The sequence below is a fragment of the Carettochelys insculpta genome, chromosome 5 (genome assembly GCF_033958435.1).
Source record: "Carettochelys insculpta isolate YL-2023 chromosome 5, ASM3395843v1, whole genome shotgun sequence".
In the NCBI taxonomy this organism is placed as follows: Eukaryota; Metazoa; Chordata; order Testudines; family Carettochelyidae; genus Carettochelys; species Carettochelys insculpta.
Window position 1 is genome coordinate 19,350,831 of NC_134141.1, and position 20,936 is coordinate 19,371,766.

Sequence of the window (20,936 nt, forward strand, 5' to 3'; positions counted from 1 at the left end):
TGAACATTATGTCCATTACTTAAACACACTTCCTGGGCTGACTGCTAATGTACCCAGGGGACTTTGCAGCAGCAGCAACTGATAGGAGCAATGAAATAGGCCGACAAGGACAAGAAGTATTATCATCTGCATTCAACAGCACTACATAGACTTTACCACTGTTAAATCACTGCCTTTGGTAAATAGTCCAGATAACTCATTTTAATAGAAGAATTCTTCTCTTCTTTTATGTGTATTAAACAACAGACTCTTATGAGCTGTGGCAGTGTATTGATTCCTGGGAAGGCAGCGTGAATACCAATTCTGTAATGTATGCTGTTTTGTGACTCTGGCTGTATTTGTTATGCATAGTGTATTAAACATTCAATAGCTCAATTTAATCTTTGCAGCCAAATTGCACAGCACATCATGCCAGATAGTGGTTGTTTCATACACACAGCCCATCTGCTTCCTGTTCTATAATTCATTCAGCAGACAAAGTTTCTGCAGCCTCAGGTTACCCTCTATATACATATACACTCATGCTTAGTTTTCAGGGTTCCTGGAGATGGGTGTGATGACAGGGTATGTACATGGGTCTCTCCATTTTCAGGAGTTGTGGGAGAATCTTTCCAAATTCTTTTCTCATGTTTTCAGAAATTTCTCGTGTTTAATAATATACTTGAACATTTGAAAATAAAACAAATATTCTTCAGATCTTCATCTGGTATATATTGGCCCAGATTCATTGATTCCAGTGAAACTACATACGCCAGCTGAGGATCTGGCCCTGAACTATGTTGCCCAAGAAGAAATCAGGCTATGTCTAACCTACGCCAGAAGATTGACCCCCCTCAGGATAACTCTTCTGGGGTTGGATTTCAAGCATCTGGTAGGTATGCACAAAATCGACCTGTCAGGGTTGGCATGGACCCCATGCTCCTCACGAGATGCAAGAAGGAAGGGGGTTGACAGGAGATTTTCCTCCATTGACCTTCAGTGAGGACAGCCAGTAAGTTGATTGTGGCTACTATGGAGTTGCCTTAGCTAGAGTTGCATATCTAGACTTGACTTTCTTTCCCTAGTGTAGGCATAGCTTTGGTGTGGGACTTCCCACACAAATGAGATTGTGTTTACAGCTCCCAGGTGTGGGTGGGGCCAAGGAAGATGCTAAAAATGGATCTCAGATCATTTGACTGGGATTATTATTTGGGGAGGGGGAGCTCATATTTTCTCTGAAGCGCTTTCTCTTCAGGGCCATTTTCTCAGCTCTCAGGGCTGTGTCAGTATCTGTCCACTGCCCTGGCATTTTCAGCATCTGACTAATTTTCTCTTTGTCTTCAAGGACTAAGCATCCTGTCTATCCTTACGGCACTAGGAAGAATTTACTATCTTATGTGTCTTGCCAGGCTTTCAGTGATTTTACTTTGTGCCTAGAAGCCTTGATGATTGGCATGTAACTAAATGTTCCATGTATAAAGGGATATAATCTATTTCTGGGAATCTGTCTCACTTTTTTAAACTCTTAAGTTACACTAAAGCTGTACATGGCCAAGCATCTTACCCAAGTTAGCTACAAGCCGGCTATTACAGGTAAAAAATGCAGTGAAGACAAAGCAGCAAGGGTTCATGTCTATATTGCAGTATAGGGCCTAGCCCACGTTTGCAACTCTGCTGCAAGCATACTAACCCAGAGCTTGGGCCCAGGCTCTCAGAATCCTGCAGGGGCAGGGTGTGTGAGCTCAAATTAAGCCTGAACCTGTTTCCAAGCCCTATTGCTTTGCTTTGTAGACACAGCCCCATTTGACTCTTTGTTCTCATAATTCTGTGATTGGGCTTTCTTAGTCCTCTCCATGCTAACAGTCCAAAATCCACCCTTTTGAAAATGGAAGCCATCCCCTTTGCAAACAGCTGCAGTAATCCATTTTTTTTCCTGGTCACTGATCTGTAAATGGAACCCTCATTTCCAGGGTTTGGTTCTCCGTCCCCCTCTAGGGCACTGAGACCACTTACAGATTGATGAGTCTGCTCCAGCCTTAGCTAATGGCCAGGTGGGTTTTTAGTGCATGTAGTAGAGACTCATGCATTTAGCTCTGGAGATCCCAGGTTCGATTTTGCCGGACTTTAACGGGGGTCTCTTGGCGGTAGTGCCAGAAATCTGCCTGGGTTTGCAATGCAGGGATTTTTGCAAAGCAAGTTGCTTCCTGAGAACAGGTGGAGCAGGCAATACAATTTTCCCACAGTGGATTCTGGTGCTGGGGCTACAGTTACCTAAACTACTACAGTTACCATAACTATCTTGAGAATGGGGAGCCATGCTCCCTGTAAGCTGAGAGCTTGGGCAGCCACCCAGGAGAGATTCAGGTGCTGCACAGCTGGTTAGCAAAGTACCCACAGCCACCCAAAGTGGGCAGCCTGTGTTCTATTGGCGGTGCACATCTGCACATGCCTTGGTGCACATAACACAATGTATTCTGCCCACAGATGGAAAAGAGCAGAGGCAGCACTGGGGGGGTGGCACTGGGGATTCTGGCATGTTATTACTTTGCCTCAGTTCTGCACAGTGCAGCGAGGATGCCAGAGCCCCAGGTTTGAGCACAGGTTAGAAAAGTCTTAACATGGGATTAAAATACAATGTAGATGCTTAAGCCCCTGGTTTGCTGATACAGATCCACTTGCCAGGGGCTTACACTGCCGTGTAGACAGTCCTCAAGTAAGCTATCAATATGCCTAGGATCCCTTCCTTTTTCCTGTTTAGACGCACCTTTATAGTCCTTTCCTTTCCTGTCGACTTTTTGGTGTTTTGAAACCCATTTCCAATCTGAGCTGTTTCTTGCAGGACTCCCTGATTTGAGTCTCGTTCCCCCCCCACACTTTTGCTATCACGAGCCTGTTGTGCTTTCTTGTGGTGGTTGATTCAAGCAGTATATTACTGCACTCTGCTGCAGGTGTTCCCTGGCTGGCTCTCTTAGTTATGGAAGTGCACTGGGACTATCCATGGGTCTGTTAGGTCAGGTGAATGTTTTCAGCTGACATGGTGAATTTCCATTCATTCTGTTACAAAAAAAGACCTGTTTGAGGAACAAAAAGGTTTGATATATTGATTTACATTTGAAACCCACAAAGTTGGGGACAGATGGTGTTGCCTGGATTTGGATATAAAGGAGGCTGGTCCATGTTGTCCCAACTCTTGGTGGAATTTAGGTAATAATTGTAGATAACAGCCTGTGGCTGTACCACAGTCACTATTTCTAAATAACTTTTTTAAGAATCTACACAGCACAACCGCTTTTTCAAAATAACTTCAAAATAGCTGTTGGCTTATTTTGAAACTGGTAAACCGCATTCCATGAGGAATAGTGCCTATTTTGAAATAGGGGCTGTGAAGACAGAGAATAGGGGCTATTTCGAAATAAGCTATTTTGGAATAGATTATTTTGAAATAAAGCTGATGTGTAGATATGGTGTTTCGGAACATAGTTTAATCAGAAATATGCTATTGTGTGTGGACACACTATTGCAGGATAAGCTTTGGTTATTTTGAAGCTTTCTTGTACTGTAGATGTATTTATTCTGGAATATCTTACTTTGGAAAAATAACTCCAGAATAACTTTGTAGTGTAGACATACCTTTAGACACCTACAGTCTGTGGATGACCATTGCTTCCAGGGGGATTTTCCTATGGGACAAAAATAGAGAATAAGCCACACAGATGTTTTTCCCCCCCTTAAGCTAGGGGTTAAATTTTGCCCCAACAAGACTATGGTTATAGCTACTTTGAAAGCATCCCACTGCCTGAGGATATGGGCGTCTCTCACATTCAGTAGTGAGTTTCCTCTGGTTTGATCTGTTCAAAACCCCAGCTCATTTGTGTTGTCATCTGTATATAACAGATAACATATAAGGTAGCTCTGGCAAACCACTATACACTGACCATTTATATTGTCGCATGGAATATGTATGGTAAGTGCCCAAAAGACTGAACATACATGAAGGAATTATGGTACTAAAATGTATTTGAATCAGACAAGTTTGAAGAGTAGGTAAGTAAGGTTTTTATTGTCAAAGAACGTGCTCATTTCTCCATACAGGTGCAATCACAGACAACTGGTGATCAGTCAAGTGGCCATTTGCCGTCATGTCAGAGGCTGCAGGGCCAGATCAATATTCTAGAAAGTTTTCAAGAAACAACCATGTAACCTTCTCTAGCACATCAGGCTTACTGGAGTTTGAGAAGGAAATTTTTCTAAAGTTCACTGGAGCATATAAAAAAAAGAGGCAATAAGCCCACATTTCACTTAAGGAGACAGAAGAACTGCTCTTTGAGGGAGCCTGAAAAAAAAGGTGGTTGGCCATCTCGAACTAAAACTATGTTGTTAAGTGTTTTTTATTTTGAAATGGTTGCTAACAAATCAGATTTCACCTGAACTCACTCAAAACCTATCTGGTTAGATAAACTTCCGTCACTTTTGTGCTGAATCAATCCAGTACTATGTTTGACCTGAAGTGATTGCTAACTCCAGGTAAAGCAACACACTGCCATGCTTTTGTCTCTTTAAAATAGCCAAAGGTTTAATTTCTCCCCTGAAGGCTGCAGGAGAGGGCTGGACATTTTAGGGGAGATGGTTTTGGAGAAATCTAGGACTAAGGGGTGTGTTGTGGTTACTTGCCTAGGGTTAACCAGAAGGGCTGGGTGCAACAAGCAGGTTACTGGAATTGGAGTGACCCCGGAGAGATCGATTTTTGCATATCTTTACCAGAGGCGCAAAATCATTCTCCTGGTAAGTATAGACAAGCCTTTGGTAACAAATTAGTTCAGTGATTTGAAATATAGGACCCAGCTTATCAGTGATCTTGAGCTTGTGGCACTTCTTGCATGTATTTTTTGGTCCCCTTTCTTGATGGCTTTGCGCTGGACTGAGAGCACTATTTATTATCTCCAGAAATTAATACTTAAAGTGACACTAATTTTCCCTGGTCATGAGCTGCCACACTTGGCTTAAAGAATGTCATGTGAGTATAAAACACTTCTGCCTTCTGAAGGGCAACTGTTCCTTTTGAAAAATAAAAACTATTAATACTAATAGTGCTTCAATTAACATCTGAGAGAGGATGACATCTGTTTAAAAGAGTCAGTCAAAAAAGTAACTTAACATAAGAATGAATCCGTTTTACTTAGCTCATTTTCCGTCTTTTCTAAAACCTCCCAGGTAAGTAATGTTCTATGATATCCATTTTGTGAATGGAATGACTTACACAAAGTTACCCAGGAAATCAAGGGCAGAGATAAGAACAGAACCTAGGAGGTCTGATAGCCAGTCCTGGTTCTCGCCATTTTTCTGTGCACCTGGTTCAGGATACCAATAATTATTCTTTTCTGCTTTCTATTAACACTTCTAACAATGAGATATAATAAATCTTAGACAGATACCCGGCTTCTTTCATATCTGTCTTTGGCTTGTAAATATCAGGCATGTGCCCACTGTAGTGCTGCCATGCGTATCCAATTTTTCCTGAAATCTACGAAGCATTTCATTTTAACCATTGGCAAGCTGGACAGAAACAACTCCAGTTCACTTAGTACCTTTAAAGGTTACTAAATGCAGTTAGTGATTAATGATGATTATTTCTTGCTGGCTTATTTGTCACACTTGAGCTATGACGACAGAGGCACAGCTATGCTGAACTTGCTCCTGCAATTTAGAAACTAGTATTTTAAAGATACACTCATAAGCTGTGTCTACACAGCCCCTCCCTTTCAGAAGGGGCATGCAACTATGGCTGATTGAAAATGCAAATGAGGTGCAGATTTAAATAACTCATGCTTCATTTGCATACTTTCATGTGATTGTGTTCCAGAAGTGCTTTTTTTTTTTGGGGGGGGGGAGGCGAAAAAGCCAGCCGTGTAGACGGGTTCCTTTGGGGAAAAAAAGCCCAAAGCAGAGCCAGTGGTGTGGAGGGGCAATGGGCTGGGCTTCTGGTGGCAGGGGACTTCCCCTGGTCTGACAACTTCTTGCTTTTGGGATTGGTAAGGTCCTGAGAGAGCTGAATCAGGAAGGTCCATCCTAGACTAGCATTTTATGCTGTACTATATATACTGCATTAATGCTGTCAGAATACAATGAGATTGGCAAGCATTGTAAATCAGCTAATGGCAACGCCTTATTGGTTCCAATAGGAACCTACAGTAGGACAGAGGTTTAACTCAGTCTTACATGTCCAAGTGGCATTGTTTTGTGATGTTTCTGGGCATATTGCCTTGGTGCTGCTTTCACCCTAAATTTATGAGGTCTGCAGAAATCAAGAATATAAATTGCCCTCAATAAAGACTCTCTGTTTTAAACAGTGCAAATGTGTATATGTACTGGCACACACCAACATTAGATCTAAATTTTTACGTTTGATGGAATCTGCACTCTGACTTGTGACGGCTAATGCAACCTGACTATATAACCAAGAATCCCCTATGAAATCAAGGCTCAGTTCATTATAGTGTTTTATGTATTATATTTCATGTTAATGTTATGATAACCTGCTGAGCTAGTAGGTTGTATAAATGCTGAGTACAGCTCTCTTACAATCATTACAAGGCAAATAATTTTTCATCTATAGGAACAGATAGGGAAGTGGTGTTCGTTTTTTTTTTTTTTTTAATTATTATACAGGAGTGAATTCTTGCCCTATTCTCACAGGCTGAGGAACACGTAAGAATCATCATCAACTACCATGGGCTCAGCTCCCATTGGTGTTTGATACCTCCCTCACTATTTCCCTTCCTTCCTCACTGATGCCTCCCTCACTATTTCCTTCCGGTGTGGTGTCGTTTCTGTAGACTAGCACCGGACCAATCTACTGTATCATCTGCCCATTCTCTGTGAGGCCTGCCTCTCCTGTTTTAACCATCCATTATGACAAATACCAGGGTCTTGACTTTTCACTTGTTGTTCATTCCGCAGATATGCCTGAATAGCTGTAACTTCTGTTGTATAATCTTCTGCAGAAGATTTTCTTTCAGCTGTATCTTCCTATAGAATTCCTTACTGGTGACCTTCTGCATCCATCCTATTCTCGGGATGTTTCTATAACAACTTCTCTCGAACACCAATATAAGTCTCTTCAAATCTTTCATTATCACCCACGTCTCACATCCGTACAAGATGCTGCTGAATACTCTCATTTTTAAGATGCTCAGCTTTGTTCCTAAGCTAATGGCTCTGCTTTTCCAGATCTTATCCATAGCCTTCAAACCTGGTCTTGCTTTCGCTATTCTAGTTACTATTTCCTTCTTAGGCCGTTTCTACACATGCCACTTTCAATGCTAATAAATGGCCTGAAATACGCTAGCTAATGAGGTGCAGATGCAAATTCCCCACACCTCATTAGCATAAGGTCACGTGATTTGAAGTCCGGAAGACGTTCTTCAGGACTCCAAAATGCGGTGTTGAAGCACAGCCCCTGCTGGGGGTCTTCCAGAAGGAAGTCCTTCTTCTGGAGGCCCCTTCTTCCCAAAAATTTTCAGGAAGAACGGGCCTCCGGAAGAAGGACTTCCTTCTGGAAGATGCCCCCCCAGGGGCCGTGCTTCTAAATGGCATTTTGGAGTCTGGAAGAACATCTTCCAGACTCCAAATCACGTGACCTTATGCTAATGAGGCATGGAGAATTTGCATCTGTGCCTCATTAGCATATTTTGGGACGTTTATTAGCATGCCACTTTCAAAGAAAGTGGCATATGTAGAAACGGCCTTACAGTCTAGATCATATGTTATGTTTATGTTGCTCCCCAGATATGTGAATTTTTCCTGTTTGCTAGTTCGATCCCATCTATACTGATCTTCCTTTCTACTTCCATATCTCCAAATAACATTGTTTTTGTTTTATCAATGTTCCTAATCAGTATGTACTGCTTCCCTGCTTTGTTCAGCACCTGCACCATTCTAGCCAGTTTCTCTTCATCTTCCCTGGTGACTATATCATCTGCAAACCTCAAGTTGTTAATTATGAACATTTATAAAAAGAACACAATGGTATCGAGAGAGAGGGCAAGAAGCAATGTGGTTAAGTAGCAGCAAAGGTAGCTTAGGTCACACATTAGGAAAAACCTTACCTGTCAGGGTTGTCATTGTGCATAAGTGAAGACCTACATCAAGTGACACATAATCAGGATTCGTCCCTAAATTTAGTCCACTGGTTGGTCACTATCTTCCCCAGCCTGGGCCAGATACTCCTGGGTGGGGGTGCAATATTAATGAAGATCGTCATGTCAGAGTCATTAAGCAGTGGAGTAAGCTGCTCAAGGAGGTTGTGGAAACTCCATCATTGGCGATTAAGAACTGGTTAGTCATACACTTGTCAGGTATGTTCTACCTCAGTCATCTTCAATTAGTGAATTAGGATCTACTGGCTGATCTTGGAGCTTCTAACAGATGGTCCTGATCAGGTTGGGCCAGGAGGCTATCAAGTGCTGATACTTCAGTTATCTCTCCCCGCAGTGTCATGCTGCTCCTGCTCTCTCCCTTGCAGCTGTCCTTCCTCCGGGAGCTTTCTGCTTGCTGTGCAGGATGAGGGAGGGAGGGAGGCAGGGAGAGGTGGGTGATATCAAGGGGTCCCCCATCCCACTACACCTCTATTCAGTGTCCCTGGAGCAGCAGGGGATACAACAGGGTTTGGGACAGAGGGAGCTCTCTGGCAGCTGCTTCTATGGCTGAACATGCTCAGCATATTTAAAGGGGCAGTGCACATCTCTGACACTTTCACACAGTCTCTCTGTCTGTCTGTCTTACATTCACCTTCCAACCCAACACGTACTTGTGTTATTACTTGTTTTGCTTCTTTCAAAGTGTGTTGCTTTAGGTGTTTTACTGGTCTGTGCATTTTATAAAATTTGATTTCTGTTATGCCTTAACTTTAATTTGTTGAGTAACAAGGTCTAAAATACCTAACCTGTCATGGCTGGAGTCAGTTATCCCCATGGGGGTAATTTTTAAAAAAAAGCTAGGTTTTTAGTTTCTCCTGATGGTGCAAATCTGCACGTTACCTCCTGGCTCACAGAACAAAATTAATTTGCGTGTGAATGGAAGCAGTTAGAGGGAAAACTGACAGGGAATCTCCCGGAATCGGGCTTGATGGCCACTAACAGTCTGGCAGTGCAGCAGGGCTAAAGCCGGCTCCCCCTGCCCTGGCTCTGCACTGCTGCTGGGAGCAGCCAACACATTGCTGCCATTGCCACATAGCTCCTATTTCCTGGGAGCAGGGACTCAAGGCCAATGGGACCTGCAGGGGTGGTATCTGTGGAGAGGGAGGGGATCAGCAAGGGGAGTCGCCTGCCCCTCCCCTCAGGAGCAGCTGCTAGACAGGTGGCTGGTTTCAGGAGTGGTGGAAGGCCACGGTTGTGGGGGGCCTGTTTTAGCCACACTATACTGCCACATGGGAGATGCCAGAAGAAAGTGGAACCCCATACTGCACTCCCATCCCCTACCACAGCCCTCAGGCCCCCTGTACTCCCACCTCCCTCCCAGAGCCTTAACCCTGAACCTGCTCCTGCACCCCAGCTTCCTGCCCCAGGGTCAGCCCAGAGACCCTCCCACATTCCAAGTTCCTTGGCCCAAGACCAGAGTGTGCATCCCTAACCCCTTGCCCCAGGCTGGTGAAAGTAAGCAAGGATGAGGGTGGGGGGGTGGGGCCTCAGAGAAGAGGTGATGTGGGGCAGGGCCAGACAGAAGGGATGGGGAGGGAGGCAGGAGGTGGGAGTTTGCATTTAAGGTCAGTCCTGAATTGCATTTAAATTCAAAAAGTGATTTTGTGCTTAAAAAGGTTGGAGACCACTGGGCTAGTTAATACTCATGCTTATTACGAATGTAGGGAACTGGACTAGATGATCTCTCAAGTTCCCTTCCAGTCCTGCAATTCTAGAATTCTATGACTCCAGATATATTTTTCTTGGCATCTGTATGTCAGGCACATATGGTCATTGTGAGCCACACAGACCCCATTTCTTCAATGAAAAGAAGATGCCCCACCCCCTTCCTTTTGTGGCTTAAAATAAAGCCAAAAGCCTTGCACTCTTGAACTACCTCTAGGGTCAAATACATAATGTAACAGCTTACCTCCTGTTTGATTTCCAGCCCTAGGCCCGCTGGGAATATATCTTTATTGTTACGGCACTGCCTTGTAGCACTACAGGCTAACAGATCAATACAGCCTTCAAAGCATCCTATCACTTGTCAATATGAAATTCTAGCAATTACTGAAGTGGGATGGCTGCAAAGTGGCTGAAAAACATTCCCCATTGATTGGCTCATTGCTCCAGAGTATGATGAACTTGTTTAAGAAAAATTGATCTGACAAATTGATTTTTTTAATCAAGGAATCTTATGAATGCTATTTAAGTCGCAATATGTTTTGCCCTGCAGGTATTTTTTTTTCCCATGAGAACTTTGTAACAAAGGGCAGAAAAAGCATATGGAATTATTTTGAAAACTTTTCTTGAGTTTTAGTGGTTACTTTAGAATTCCCCCCACCGACACATGCCTTTTTTAAATTGCTTTTGCTTTTTCCAGCAAATTGGTACGGACTGAACTTCTATAATCTGGCACTCTCTCATCTGACATCATCCAGGGTCCAACATGACTTTAGTTAGCCAGATGTCTATTTATCATGGGTGTAGCCAAGTTTCCCATAGTCTCATAAAGTTTGTTTACAGCCACCCGTCCTGGTTCTCAGGGTTCTTTGCCGTTGTTGAACTCTAATTTACCCCTAAATAATCTTCTAAGAGCTCAGTAAGCAGTGCAGGTGTTGGCAATGCTGGTAGACAACATTTGCCTCCTGTGTTTCCGCAAATTCTCTGCGTTGGTGCTGGTCAGGTCCCAAGGGTACTGGACTAGAGAGTTTCAAGCTGTATGAAAAAAGTAATGTCTGTTCTAATAATATTTAGTATCTATGTATTTATATATAAAATGTATTTAATACACATTTAATATTGTTAATAGTGAACACACATGCAAATATTTCGGCAACAGTCTATTAAGTCTTTTATTTTCAGTTTTCTCACACTAGTAGTTCAAGTAGGGTTGGATTTAATCAGTCTCCAGGAATGCACGGTGCATAGGAAATAGTTTGTTTCAGAATCCAAAGGGCCCAAAATACATATAATGCTGTCTCCTTCACTGACTGATAGACTGTAGCCTCCATATTCTTGCTGTTATTATCTGTAGTGCATTAGAACCTAGGAGGTCCATCTATGGATGAGGACGTAATTGTGCTATGAGATACGCACTTCATACTCGGACTATGGTTTGAGGAGTTCAGGTAGATATTGCAGCATAAGCAATTTGATTTAAATTGGATGAAATCTGGCACTGTGAATTCTATAGGTGGCTGAGTATCTGCACACTTATTTGTTTAGAAGATCACAAGATGGGGTGTGAAAATAAATATAGGGCAAAAATGAAATACTGTACCTATCCGGCAAAACACTGGCAAGAAGGACGCGTGCTACTTTGCAGACGCCACAAACCCATGCCCAATAACTGTGTGTTCAGGAACGGTATGATGAGAAATGGCATTGAGAAGAATGAAAATACTGCCATGCAGTGTGGAACATGGTGGCATTGAAATGCCCCCATCCACGGAGTTTTCAAACCATCCAAAATTACAAGCACCTGAAGTTTTGGAACCTGTTTGGCCCATTTGTGTCGTAAATCTCTGTCCACTCAGGGGACAGGGTCTATTTCTTGATACATAAACCTAAGTGCTATTAATACACATCAGAGGAAGAGTTCTGGGTCCCTACAAAGCTCTCCAGTGCTTACAAGTAAAACTGGTTTTCTAAGTGCTGGTGTTTCTGCTTTAATTAAGTACCAGTACTGAAGCCACGAGCACAATGGAGCTAGTACTCAAGGGCACACATGCATGCAGGCACGCCCCTTGAAGTTGTCAGTTTTGTTATTAAACCAGAGCCTTTCTGTTGAAAGTATTTCCCCTCTAGCACATGGGCTCTTTTTTTCAATGCAAGGCTCTGCTTTCAGTAAAATTGTTAATTATAGATCATAATAAGCTGTTAGGAGCAAAACACACACATAATTTGAAAGTGAAATGAGGCACAGTACATAGATAAAGCAATTGTTTGTTTAAGAGGTGATTAGCAGCAGCAAAACAAGCAAACTGATACTTGAACCTGAAAGAAATTGCCCCCGTTCAGAATCGTTAAACTATTTGCTTATTTGCACATTGCAACTCAATGCTAAGGTAAATGCATAATCATGTTGGGTTGTTTTTTCCCCACCTCCCTGTGGACTAAGTAGTTCAGCTGGTGTGTGCCTAGTTTGAGCTAACACGGTATTAAAGGGATAGACTGTCACAGAGAGGAAAGGGGAAGTGCCTTAGTTTCACAGAGGAAACCAAGTGAGATTTTAATTGTCTTGTACTCACTAAATATAAGTCTTTAAAGCCACTGTAATCACCAAATGAACAGAACAGTTTGCCTTGGCTAATTATGCCTTTTGCTCTCTGTCACTTTCAAGTTTATTCCCTTCAGTGTTGCACAGTGTGCTTGTTTGCTATGTCAAGCACTCTTTGTGCAAAACATCAGTTTCCTGCAAGGGTAAGCCAAGAAATATTATGAGTCAAATCAAGCTCTTTACCATCAAGTTTACCTAAATCACTTACTCAGTTAAGTGTTGATTTAAACGTGAATGTACTCTAACTTTCGTAAGATGATTGCAATAGAATTGGAGTTAGGCATTGAGATACTACCATGACGACAGCCCTACAAGTACAAAAGATGGATAGATAACTAGAACATATTTATTGAGACTATAAATTAGTTTTTTTTTTAAATAAGAGATTTTATACAGGTAATGTAAAATCATTCTCCAGTCACAATCCTTAAGATTTGTCCATGCATGGAAAAGTGAAGTGTCATTCTTATTTTTTTGTTTTAATCACACATGACCATGAGAGGCTACTTCCGTGTAAAATTAACCAAGTAGAAGTAGCTTCCTGGGCCTGAATTGAAATTCATGGTCTTCCTGTTACCTAATTCCTGCACGCCTGGAGAGCAGCAGCCAGAGCGGAGCACTGTGGGGCATTATGGGTTACATGTGTGACACTTCTGGAGGCTAATAAATTTGATTTTAAGACAAGGCATTTCCACACCGGCCTTTATTCAGACTTCTAAATTTGAACTTGATGCTACACCCAGCCAGTTCTGACGATATTATGGTACCAATATTAGTGCTCCCTAAGTCGCGCTAATGGTGTTTACAGTGAAGACAGTCATGTTGTAATATCGAGCTAACTGCCTTAAATTCAAACTGATCTTGTAGTGTAGGGGTAGCCTAGCAATTATTTTCTCTGTGGTTGTGGTCTACTTCCTCTCTGAGGACTTGGATGCCCACCCCGCCTCCACTTTCAAGGATGCCCCCTGATGTATTGGAGTTTCGCCAACCCTCTCCTGCTTCACCAGCCTGGATTCCTTCTTGCTGCTTTAATGAATTAGGCTTTCAGGCCTCTTGCAACACACAACAGGTAGGCCCACACCAGCTCTGTGTGGGAGGAGTCATCCAGCACTCTTGCGCACACTCCTTTTGGGGAAAAACCTAAAATAATACTGCAGAAAGATCTGCACAGCAGAGGCTCATAAAAATTCACCCTGCCCCTCAGTGTAGAGAAAGGAGCACATAGCTTATCATCCCTCACCTGCTTTCCAATGTGAGTTGTGTATACTGGGTTAGATAGGTAATATGTGCACATGGGGCCTTATCCACCTTCCTGCAGTCATCATGCCACTTTCAATGAATATGGGGGCAATCCACCCCACCTCTTCAGTGGCATGGTCCAGAATTGCTACTCCAAGGTCCAGGGGAGGGGCTAATGAGCCATTAAAGATGTTTGGCATCCTTACTGTTGTACTGGAAAGGCAGCTTTTGGGTGTTCTTGAAATTCACAACGTTTCATTAATGCACATATAGCCATACTTCAGAATGTCACACACAATGAGGTGTAAATGTTTAGCAGATCAAGACTTATACCATGATACCTCACAAGGTATACTTACTATTTACATGATGGTGGTAAATACTGGGATCTCAGGCCATTTCAGTCTCCTCATTTTGCAAGCATATATCATCTGGGGCCTCCCCTAGACAAACCTGTGAAAACAAGTCAAAGTGCTTTCTGCCAATGCCCTCAAGTATCTCTCACATATCTTAGTGAGTAAACAGTAGAAACTTAGGCTATGTCAACACTAAAGGTAGCAGGCGATGGCTGATACGCAACGTTAGCTAAGCCAATTGCATAGCTAAAATCTGCTTTTCAGCTGTCTGCTTGCATGGCTGTCTCCACAGAAGGAGATTGATGGGAGAGCTCCTCCTGTCGACCTTGCTTAATCCTTGTAGCTTGCAAGGAGTTACAGGATTGATGTTGACCCCAGAGAACATCGTTTCACGCATGCATGAAATGGTGCCCCCAAAGATTGATCCTGAGCAGTTTGATCTTCCAAGGAAATGTAGATGTACTTTCAGAGTTATGAACATCTCAGCATGGAAGTTGTTCATAAATCTGAAATGTTCATAACTGAATAAAATGTTGTGGATGGTCTTTCAGATGTTTACAACTGAACATTAACTTAATGAAACTTTGCTCGTCAGCGGAAAAATGCTATTTTTAACCATCTTAATTCACATGAAACACACGCAGAAGCAGTTTCCTTGCTGTGCCAAATCTTTTTGGAAACTCCCTTTTTTTTAGCAGTTTATGTTTAACACTGGACTGTATTGGTTATTTATGTTCTTGCTTTTTCCTGATTGCTGCTTTTGGTTCCACATGAGGTATTTGCTTCGTAACTCCGGTATTTCTAAATCTGAGAGTCTTCTGTAGCGTTGTCAAAGACATTGAGGCTAGCCGACGATATGTTACAACAAAATGAAGCCAGTTCCTGCCGGAAATATCTTAGTCTAAAGATGATTCATGGAAATAGCAATTTGTAAATGAATATTAGAAAACATTTGTATTAGACCTGACTGATTAACATGAATATAGTCAGGTCTTAACTACCAAGCAAGCTGTTTAGCCCTAACTCTCCACTGTAGTAGCAATTGTAAAAGCTGTAGGATAGATCACACTTTAACACCATGTGGTCTAAATTTACTAAATTAAATTTAGTGACAGAGAGGTAGCCGTGTTAGTCTATATTCTAACAAAACAAACCAGCAGTCATGCAGCACTTTATAGACTAACAAAATAATGTATTAGGTGATGAGCTTTCACGGGACGGAAACACTTCTTCAGATCATCACCTAATAAAATATTTTGTTAGTCTATAAAGTGCTACATGATTGCTGGTTTGTTAAATGAAACTTGTTTTATGTTGCTTAATGGAAGTGATACTTCAATAAAGTTGAAAATAATTGGACTCGTGGGTTGGTTTTTTGTTTTTTTTTTGGGTTTTTCCCTCTCATAATAGATGTTTGAGTAATATATAGGCAGCTTTTTCTAGATGTTTCACTACATGTATTGTGCTGGAGATTGAACAGCTCTCGGGGAGTAGGTCTTGATGTATGGAAAGTCACAAATCTCTGTGAAACTGTTAGGTGTGATAGCCACCTTCGATTCAGGTTAAATGAGGGAGCAGTTAAGTGTTCTTCTATTTGTTACAGCTGAAACAATAGAAGACATAACCCAGATCATAAACAATGTAGCACAGCTGGAAAAGCAGCTGAGATAGGCTCTCTGAAGTCAAGAGCAGCCAACAAGAAAGCAACAGAGCAGCAGGCAACAAAAGAAATACTGCAGAGAAAGCTGAGAGCGAGAGATCTTTGGGCACAGTGCTGGCTAGAAAAAGGCCTAGATTTGTGTTCAAGGAAACTATCTCCCTATCTGATTCCCACTATAATTGGGCAAACAGGATTTTGCATGTGTGCATCCATCAGTCCTCCAGCTTGTATCTGTGCACCTTTTTCCATCCTAAGTTAGTGATGCAATATATCCCCAACGCCATCTGGAAGAGGCATTAATAGAAATATATTGGGGTTTATTAAGTGCTTTTGAGAGGAGGAATTATAGAGGTATACAGTACAAGCTTGTGTGTTATGATGGTTTATTATTCCCTTCAACAGAGTCTTTCTTGATGCTACTTCCTTTTTTTCCCCTCTACATGCACCCAAAATTAAGAAAAGGTTAAATTCCAAAAATTCTACATAACTGTTCTCTGTTTTAATTTCCAAGTACCTTTGTACTCCTGGACTCTGGTTGAGAAGAGCGAAGGAGGTGTTTAATACAGTTAGACTGGCTATTCTCTCAAGATTTCTAGCCCAATTAAAAGCTGAATGTACTAGAAACCTCGTGAGCAAACCTATTCTTAGAAAAATTCATCTGAATTTTTCAGACCAAAGATATGGATAATTCAGATAAAATTTGAATGTGGTATTTGATCTCTTATTTCTATGAACTAAATCTCCAGACCACATGAGGTTCACCCATCAGTAGAGATTGTGGAAATGCTTTCCAATAGTTTTGTGTAATTTAGAGCATGGACAAGCTGAGATTGCAAGCAATTATTTTTAATACTGTTTAGACTATTGATATACGTTTATCAGCTCCTGTCTTTGTGCCTCTTCTTTATAGAGCTTTATTTAATACAGTCCTCACTATTAAAGCTTCAGAGACATCTAATGTCCATTTGAGACAGCAAAAATCAATGAGGCAGTCCCACAGAACCATCCTATGGTTTTGACCATTTATCTGCTGACCTTGTATGCCTGATAAAACAATGCAAGGCTGCCTGAATTCCCTCCCTCTGTGGGTTTTGTGTCTCTGACAGAACAGTTGCATTGAGACATGATAACTTGTCTTCATTAGGGCTCTGACTCATAACCCAATTAATGGTATCATGGAATGAAATACGGGCCTTGAGAGCAGCTGCCTTTTGAAAGCCGAGTTGCAACATGTGCCGAGCTCTATAATAAATGATGCACTGAAGAAGAGGCATTAGATATACTCCACTTGCAAGTGAAGGCTTCAGGTAAAGAAAAACTCTTGGCTTTGTAAGACTCTATTTAATCCTGAAGAGGACTTCTAGTATTTAAGAAAGAAAGAGAGAACTAAGTCCATGACTAGAACTAGGCATAGACTAGACACACTTCCCCTAAGACTTTTGTCAGTTTAGCTTAATCCTCTGCAGGAATGATTTTTCTTTAAATAATTCTGACCCAGCCTAAAAATGGACTCTGAATGCAAGAGGCCCAAACTCTGTATAATGCAAATGAGCCAGGAATTGAGCTATGATAAAATAAGATGGCTGGATTAGTGAGTGTTTTATTTTGTCACCTAATACAGAATGTGAACCCAGCTTCTCTCAGAAAAGGGTAACTGAGAAACCCAATGTGCATGTTAAACAAATTTATCTTTGATTAAAGTTACATCTGTTCAAGACCTTAAATAGGTTTTAAGTGGGGAATAGGCCTTTTCTGGGGAATCACCTAAGTGGTGTACAGATAATTATTGATACAAGAGTTGTAAGAATTTCTCCAAGAAAGCATTCTGTGTAACAGCAGCAAGGGGGTCTGTTAGCCACGTGGGCACAAGTTTTTGATGCAAAGGCACCCCTATCTACTAGATATTTAAGTTGTCTGACTGCTAAAGAACTCCTCCTAAGGGGTAAGAGCTAGGACCACCAATTTGATATACAGCCTTCTTTTATCATAATTTACAGCAAGGTAAGGGCTGGGTTGGGCCAGAAAAATGACAAGTGCTGGGAATGGGATTGCTTCTCATAAAACCGTACAGAAAAGACAGAGCATTACCAGGTAGGTGAAAGGGGCTGCCTGGGGCTGCACCCTTTTGCACCCAAGCTTGTTCCAGCACTGAGCATGACAGCGCCCTTTAAAGAGGGGAGTAAAGCTTCCCCCCATCTCCAGTTCATATGAGGATGTTGCTTGCTGTTCACCTCTATCAGGGAGCCTGCAGAAAGTGCAGTTTGTTGCATTCTTCACTCTGGCTGGTGAGTGCAAGGGGCAGACAAACCTGCACCAGCACCGCCTGAGGGACATGCACCCTTCTCCCAGGGCGCATGCTGGAGCTGTAGCAGCCATTGAGACAAATTTCTCACCAAGTCCCTACCTGCTGCAGTGAGAGAGGGCTGAGAGAGTCTTCTCTCCTTGGGGCAGCCTGCACACTGAGCCCCTCCTCCTCAACCCCACCCCCGAGCAATGATTTAAATGAAGCATGTACGTTTTCATTTTGTTTTCTGAAAAACAAAAAAGTGAATTAAGGACCCGAGTAATGCTGGGTAAATCTTCTAGTATTAAAAACAAATTGTGGCCACAGAAACTTTCAATTGTTCAAATCATTATAGTTGTCTCAGACTGGGGAGACTCTTTTCATTTGGGATAAAATTCCATAACTATATAAATGTGTGTTTTAGAGCACTTTAATTTCTTGTTTTCTGCTGCAAAATGCTTTCTAGATAAAATATATATTTCATACCCAAATATAAAATTGTGGAGTCCTCAGGCTATACTTTGTCAAACCTTAAAGACTAACAAAATGATTTATTTGGTGATGAGCTTCCGTGGGACAGATCCACTTTATCAGATCAATCACATTTCCAATACAGACTGACATTTGTAAGTACAAAGGACCAAAAAAAAAAATTGCAATAAAAACTGACAAATCAAATATGTAGAACTGAAGGAGGGGTTGCGGGGGCAATGTTAATTGTCCTGCTTGAGATAATTACTAGCATCAAAGGAAGGGAAGCTTTGTCAAACCTTTTCACCCTTGTTTTGCAAATGTTACAGAACTTTGTAATATTTCTCCTTTCATCTACTATATGCCAGCACAGCCTTGAAGTTGCACAACAGTCCAGGGCTATAGGCACAGGCTTTACTGGAATTGTATTGGTACACAAATATGTTCTCCAACTCTGAGAATAGATTCCGATTGGAATTTTTTGAAAAGAGGCTGAGGGAATTAGGGGACTAAATTACAAAGAAATTCAGTGAGGTTCTGTGCCAATTTCCCTTGAAAATCCCAGCTTAAATATAATTGTATATTTAAGTGGTGCGAAAGGAGGGGGCTAGGTGGATAAAACAACACAAAAACACATCTAACACAGTCCAAGTTCGAGAACCCAAGATTTGATGCAAATAATTTTACCAGTTATCACTTTGTCTGCAATTGCTCTTTGGCAGGGAGCTATCCTAGCCCACCCGTGTGTGGCAACATGAATCTCTGCAGGAACACTTTTCTTTGATACCTTTACTGGTGTTTTGAATAAAGCAGCTACCTCCAGAGTTTGTAAAGCATATTTTCCTTCTTCAGGGGTCTAATCTATTTAGTGTATAGTACTCCCCCCAGAATCCCCCCTGTAGGTTCAGGGGTCTTAACAATCCTCCTTCTTGGGGCTAAGTGGATTTCCTGTCTTACTTCTCCCTCCTTGACACAAAGGAAGCCCACTTTTCACCTTATTTGGGCAGTGCCCATTACCTTCAACCAGCTATGGCTTTCAACCACATTTTTTATTTCTATGAGATGCCCTTTTTTCCTTCCTGGATTCTCTATCACATCTCGCATTCCCCTTGGGAGGGCCTTGCAGGGGCATTGGTGATAACAGTACCTGTAAGAAACATAAGTGTGTGGGGTGGAGGTAGAGGTTGGGGTATGTAAAGGGGTGCAGAATTAAGTTAGGGGGCTGCAGCTGAGGATGGACAGCTTCAAAATAAGTGCCCTGCTTCGATATTACCTTACTCCGATTAGTTCTGCGGAAATAAGGGAATGTCGAAGCAGAGCGCTTATTTCAAAGCTGCCCCCATTTTCACTGTCAATCTGAAAATTGAAGTTTGTTTGTATTATGCTAATGAGGCACTGAATATGCATGCCAGCACCTCTTTAGCTTGTTTCAAATTGCCTCATTACCACGGCCCCTCTGACAGGACCATAGTAGTGTAGCAGCAGCCTGAGACGCTTCACTGCTACATGATGCCTAGGTAGCAGCAGTAGCCTGAAAAGCCTCTGGAAATAATACTATATGCCTCTGTTGGTAAGTTGTCATCTTCTGAGCTGCAGAATGACTCTAGTTCTGTACCAAGGTAAACAACCTTCCCATATCTGACTTATCTTGAGGGAAAATCATAAGCATTAGATCTTAACATAAATCCACTGGAGGAGGCGATAAGAGCATTTGTTGCACTTTCTAGTAGTACTGGAGTGTTGCCAACTCTTGTAATTCTGTCGTGAATCTTGTCATAGTTGATATTTTACTGAAAGACCCAGCTCCTTAGGCAATGGATTTAAAAATCTTGGAGCATTTGTTCTTGCAAAACAAGGTTGCAAATGCAACACAAGTGCACCACAAAGGCTCAAAAAAAAAACCCAGAAAGCGGGGGGAAAAAAGCAATATTTATTATCTTCTAAAAATAATTTTTTTAAAATCCGATCTCTTAGTTTTTGGTGGCCTGAAACCTGGTTTTTGAACATCTGTGGTTGGCAATAGTGATATACAAATCTTTGTAAATTTCTCTGAAATCTATTATAACAACATATTGCTTCCTATATCTGAATCTTGATTTGCTGCCATGGATACGGAGCAGTCCAACTGTGTTGGATTGTACAGAGGCACTGCTCCCACCAAAGAACATTAGTGGGCACTGCTGACCCACTGATGTAGGTGGCTCACTACCTTCCTTATGTACAGGAAGAAGGAGTAAATCTCCAGCAAGATCATTTGGGGGCTTAGATGTCAGAAGCGCAGCCAGACTCGATGGGAAGGTTTGAATGGAACTTTTTGTCAAAATGCACCTCTCAAGCTAAGGGCAGCTCTTTGCCTAGTGAAATGTGGCTCCTGCCTGGAGCCACACACCCAGACTTCTCACCAGCACTGTGTGCATGCACCTCAGCATGTGGCGGGAGAAGCGCTAGAGTGGCAGGGGGAGGGGATGGGGTGCCTGGCTCTTGGGGAGGG

The 20,936-nt window shown here is 42.0% G+C and overlaps 1 long non-coding RNA gene across 1 annotated transcript in view; it reads left to right on the plus strand.

The window, feature by feature from the left end:
• The first annotated feature begins 4,690 nt into the window (after nucleotides 1-4,690).
• Nucleotides 4,691-20,936, plus strand: part of LOC142013166 (uncharacterized) — a 274,298-nt gene continuing 258,052 nt past the window's right edge. Inside the window, exon 1 of the long non-coding RNA XR_012645572.1 lies at nucleotides 4,691-4,761. This is a non-coding gene — a long non-coding RNA (uncharacterized LOC142013166). The remainder of the gene's footprint in view (nucleotides 4,762-20,936) is intronic.